A 6,000-nucleotide genomic window follows, 5' to 3' on the forward strand; every position below is an offset into this window, starting at 1 on the left:
AAGGATTTTTTTTTTTTTGTGAGGAAGATCATCCCTGAGCTAACATCTGTGCCAATCCTCCTCTTTTTTTTTTTTTTTTTGCTGAGGAACATGGGCCCTGGGCTAACATCCGTGCCCATCTTCCTCTACTTTATATGAGACGTTGCCACAGCATGGCTTGACCAGTGGTGCATTGGTGTGCAGCCAGGGTCTGAACCTGTGAACCCTGGGCCGCGGAAGTGGAGCGCGTGCACTTAACTGCTACGTGGCCAGGCCGGCCCCAATAAGGATATATTTTTTTAAATGGCCAACTTTTTTTTTTTTTTGTGAGATCAGCCCTGTGTTAACATCTGCCAATCCTCCTCTTTTTTTGCTGAGGAAGACTGGCCCTGGGCTAACATCTGTGCCCATCTTCCTCCACTTTATATGGGATGCTGCCACAGCATGGCTTGCCGAGCAGTGTGTCGGTGTGCGCCCAGGATCTGAACCGGCCAACCCCAGGCCGCCACAGCGGAGCACGCGCACTTAACCACTTGCGCCACCGGGCCGGCCCCATAAATGGCCAACTCTTATTGGCATTATTTGAAAAGAAAGAGCATTTTTACATCAAAAAGATAGGAGAGAAATAATCTCAGAATAAAGAACAATCCTTTACATTGAATAAGTTTAGCTTTATAAAAAACTCATTATAGTATCATTACCTTTCTCATTCCCTGGAGGACTGGTGAAAATTTCTGCTCTCACTTCTAGACTCTGAGTTGAATCTTCAAGGCTCCTTTACTGCTGGCTCTTTCTTGGTTCTTGCTCTTTTCTGCCCTTGATGTCTCTAACAGCTTCCTTTGGATATACACAGCTGTGAATTTCTAGTGTCGTAAAGTCCCCTGGCCCAGCTGTAGGTCTTTTCTTGCTTTAGCCTCATTCTCACATTGATCTTTTCATACCTCCATTCAGCAATTCATAAAACACACCTGCACATTACAAAGCCAATCATAAACTTATCTAGGGATTTCCACAGTGCCTTTCCTTTAACATTCAATTAAGCTAGTTAAGTCTGTGCTTTTAACTTTTTAACCCAAATGTTGACCCTACCAGGTTTTCATTAATAAAATGGAGATTGACATTACTAGGAGAATTTTGAAAATGAATGAGATAAATTAATTCAACATTTACTTAGCTTTGGATTATAAAGATTAATAATAAAATTGTTCTTTGTCCTATAAGCAGTCATATATTTATTGGAGAGGCAATATGTAAGCTAGGGGATTGTTCTTTTAACCTGGGGTCCATGGGATGGATGGGCTTGGGGAAGAGGCTGCTTAATGTGATGATTGGCAAAAATTTGTGTGTAGGTGCATTCTACTGAGGAGAAGTTTCGTTACTCTCATTAGATTCTCAACTCCAGTCCAAAACTTCCAAAAGAAAAAGAAATATTGATGTAAACATAGTTGTAATACACTAAAATGTTACAGTAAGGAGATATGACCAATATTATGGGTGAACGAAGAATAGAGCACCTTCTTTCTCCTTGGAGGAACGCTTCATTGATCAGGGTCTTTTTTTTTTTTTTTTTTTAATTTATTTTTCCCCAAAGCCCCAGTAGATAGTTGTATGTCGTAGTTGCACATCCTTCTAGTTGCTGTGTGTGGGACGCGGCCTCAGCATGGCCGGAGAAGCGGTGCGTTGGTGCTCGCCCGGGATCCGAACCCGGGCCGCCAGCAGCGGAGCGTGCGCACTTAACTGCTAAGCCACGGGGCTGGCCTTTTTTTTTTTTAATTTTATTTATTTATTTATTTTTCCCCAAAGCCCCAGTAGATAGCATTGATCAGAGTCTTGAAGGATAGATAGGAGTTGGGTGGGGGAGATGGCAAGGGCATTTGAGGCAGAAAGAACTGCATATGCAAAATCTTGGGTTCCAGAAAAAAATATGTATTTGGGAAAAAGTTCAGGAGCATGAGTACGCGGTGAGAAATATACAGGGCCAGAGAGTGGCAAGCTTCGTACACTGTGTGGACTATAGAGAGCCAGCAGAAATCTTTACAAACAGATTTTTACCCTGTCAGTTGCGTGAGGTATATAAACATTTCTCATGGGAGGTCTCTTCTATTACTAAGAAGGGTGACTTACTAAGGGGATGACTTGGGCAGTGAGGTCTACTGTTCCCGGAGGCTGGAAAAGTTTGAGAACCAGAGCTCCAGGACCCAGCCCAGCCCATGGCAAAATTCTGAAGAGTATGTAAAATCTGCTCTCCTTTCCCATTTCTTTTCTCTCTCCTATCCCTTCCTCCCCCTTCATATATCTAGAAAGATATTTTTGGTTTCTACTTTCCAGAGGTCTAAAATGGTGGAACTAGAAAGGACTTAGAAGTTATTTTGGCCCAACTTCCTTATTTTACAGTCTTGGAAATAGATTCTGAGTGAGGAAATGATTTACTCTCCATGTCTCCCCTTCTATCTCTGATTTGGTGTGGGGCCTTTTGCACTTCTCCTTTTCTTCTGAGGAAATCTCATGGATTCCTTTGGCTTCAACTAACATCCTTATACCGAAGACTCCAAGATTTGTATTCCCCAACCTATTTTTCTCTCTAAGCCCCAAACCCTTTAATTTTCTTTTTCTTTCTTTTTTTTTTTTTGGTGAGGAATATCAGCCCTGAGCTAACATCCATGCTAATCCTTCTCTTTTTGCTGAGGAAGACTGGCTCTGAGCTAACATCTATTGCCAATCCTCCTCCTTTTTTTCCCCAAAGCCCCAGTAGATAGTTGTATGTCATAGTTGCACATCCTTCTAGTTGCTGTATGTCGGACGTGGCCTCAGCATGGCTGGAGAAGTGGTGGTGCGTCAGTGCGCTCCCGGGATCTGAACCCGGGCCACCAGTAGCGGAGCGCGCGCACTTAACCGCTAAGCCACGGGGCCGGCCCTTAATTTTCTGTAGAACATTTCTCTCTGATATTTTATGTTCTCCTGAAACCCATCATGTCCAAAGGTAAATTTATGATCTTTCCCCACTCCTGGAAATTTCCTCCAGTGTTCCCCACCTTAGAAAATGGCACCTCATCCACCCAATTGCTCAACTCAAACCAAGTGTCATCCTTGATAGCTCCTTCTCCTTTAGTGTCCTCTTCCCAATCCAATCAATCACCAAGACCTCTTATTTTACCTCCTAAAAATCTCCATTTTTCCATTTCTCACTCTCTTCACTATCACTATATTAAACCATTATCTTTTGCTTAGACTTACTGCAATACTCTTCTAACTCCTAATCTACTCTTTTCTCCCTAAATCTATTTTCTGCACTGCAACCAGAGTGAACTTCTTAAAACATAAACCTGGGAATGCTATGTTCCTATCAACACTTTACTAGCTGATCATCATTTGTAGCTAATGACTAAAGTCCCTATTTTTCTCCTTTCTGCCCAATTCTCCAGGCTTAACTGGTGCCACTCTGTCTCTCATTATGCACCAGTCATGCTGGCCTTCTTGCAGTGCCTCACCAGGGCCAAGCTCCTTCTCTGCTTGGGGCATTTGCACATATTATTCTCTCACTTCCCTTCCCTCCTTGTCTGGTCAATTTCTGATCATCCTTCAGGTTTTAGCTGAAGCCCACGACCTCAGGGAAAACTTCCTTGGCCCTCCTGACTAGGGTAGGTCCATCTATGTTTTCTCCTTGTACTTTGCACAACTGTAATTGAATAACTATTTGCTTACTGTTAGTTTTCCTGACTAGTCTATAAGCTTCAATGGGACGTGAACTCTTAAGACTTTCTCTCCAGCATATTGCCTTGGCCCTCAATAAATACATGTTAAAAGAGGGATTGTATGCTTTATCCACCTAGTGGCAGAGCTGAAACTAGAATCCAAACCCATTTCCAGCATAGTATTCTTTTTTTTTTTGTTTTTTTGTGAGGAAGATCAGCCCTGAGCTAACATCCGTGCTAATCCTCCTCTTTTTGCTGAGGAAGACTGGCTCTGAGCTAACATCTATTGCCAATCCTCCTCCTTTTTTTCCCCCCCAAAGCCCCAGTAGATAGTTGTATGTCATAGTTGCACATCCTTCTAGTTGCTGTATGTGTGATGCAGCCTCAGCATGGCCGGAGAAACGGTGAGTCAGTGCGTGCCCGGGATCCGAACCCGGGCCGCCAGTAGCGGAGCGCGCGCACTTAACCGCTAAGCCACGGGGCCGGCCCCAGCATAGTATTCTTTTCTCAAACCATCTTATGTCCCCATAAGATGATACCCCACTCCAGACTTTCACTCCCTCTTCCCTTCCAGTGATTAAATATATCAGTTTTGTGCGTTCTGTTCAGGAGCCGGTTAAAGCCCACCTGGTGAATTAATCAAAGTTTAGAAATTATCCTTTCCTAAGGATATTTGCATTTTAACGGGGAACTCCCAGAGGACAGAGAGTAATTCCAAAGGAACTCATAAAATTTCAGGCACTATTAAGATAATATTGGAAAGAGGGAATTTTCACTATCATCCTTTAATGGAGTTATATGAAAGGAACCTCAGTGTACCAAACTTGCTTTAATGTCTGTTTTTGTGTGTGTGTGTGTGTGAGGAAGATTAGCCCTGAGCTAACATCTGCCAATCCTCTTTTTTTGCTGAGGAAGACTGGCCCTGGGCTAACATCCGTGCCCATCTTCCTCCACTTTATATGGGACGCCGCCACAGCATGGCTTAACAGCTGGTGCGCGCCAGGGATCTGAACCGGCGAACCCCAGGCCACCCCAGCGGAGTGCGCGCACTTAACCGCTTGCGCCACTGGGCTGGCCCCTGTGTTTTTTTTTTTATGTTTTTTTAAAACTTATCTTCACAACAAACATGTAAGGTAGATATTATTATCCCCTTTATCAAATGAGGGAATCTCTGAAAGTTTCAATAATTTACCTAATGTTGCAAATCTGGTGAGGAGGCCGCTATTTAGTCCCTCCCCCTCTCAGGATATCACTCGTGGTCTAATCTTCTTTTTACCATACCATGCTGCTTTCAACGATAAGTGTAGGTAACTGCTTACAATTTATACATAAATCTGGGCCATGGGGTTAACTGGCTGAGTATTTTTTTTTTTAAAAAAAAAGGACTACTAGATTTCTTTTATTCCCTTGGTGGGATCTATGCTCTGAAATTTGACATTTTACTGTTTCGGCCAGCTGTCCATTACATTTGATGCCTGACCTTATTCATTGCAACCATAAATGTGATCATGGGCAGAAAAATGCTTTGAGCACTTTGAGCAAAATTATGAGGCAAAATCCAAGACGCTCTGTTATTTATTTTACTACGGAGTCCACCAAAGTCTCGTATATCCAGGGAGTGGATGGTATCCCGTTGACACTTAATAGCGCACTATTTATCTGCTTACTACTATTGGCAATAACAAAAGCTATCAGGAGTTGGGCTGTCTTAGGATCAAATATCCCTGCCTGAGTTGGGTTTGCCTCTGATTAGAAATGCTTTTGCCCATCCTTTGGATCTCCTCCGGATTCTGGTTCCTGAATACAGGATTTCTCTTGGGAGTCGGAGGGGCACTATTATGTTCCTCTTCGTCTCACACAGACCTGGCTGTTTAATAGCTTTGTGACTTGGGCACATGACTTAACCTGTTTTCCCAGTTGTAAAATGGAGAAACTGTCAGCTATTTTGAAGATGCTGAAAGCCTCTAATATATTTGAAAGCACCTAATAACAAAGCTTAGCTTACAGCAGGTATTCAAATAGCATTAAATTTCCTTCCTTCCCCAGATAAGGACATTCTCTCTTGAAGTCCATAGATTTATAGATTCTCAGGACTGAAAGTACATGTAAAATTTTGTGTAGATGTGTGAGGTGTGTTTTTCTTGGAAATAAAGTCCACAGTTTAACAGATTATCACGGAGGCCAGTGACTTCCCTAAGAAAGAATTGTAGATTCTCCTCCCTGCAATGCCAAAGGGTGAATCTCTTTCTCAGGGCACCAGATTTTTTGTGGACGTTTTTGTTCTCTGGGCACTCTTTTTGCAGTCTGCTAACAAAAGAGGATGATCAGG

The sequence above is a fragment of the Diceros bicornis genome, chromosome 13 (genome assembly GCF_020826845.1).
Source record: "Diceros bicornis minor isolate mBicDic1 chromosome 13, mDicBic1.mat.cur, whole genome shotgun sequence".
NCBI classification, from domain to species: Eukaryota; Metazoa; Chordata; class Mammalia; order Perissodactyla; family Rhinocerotidae; genus Diceros; species Diceros bicornis.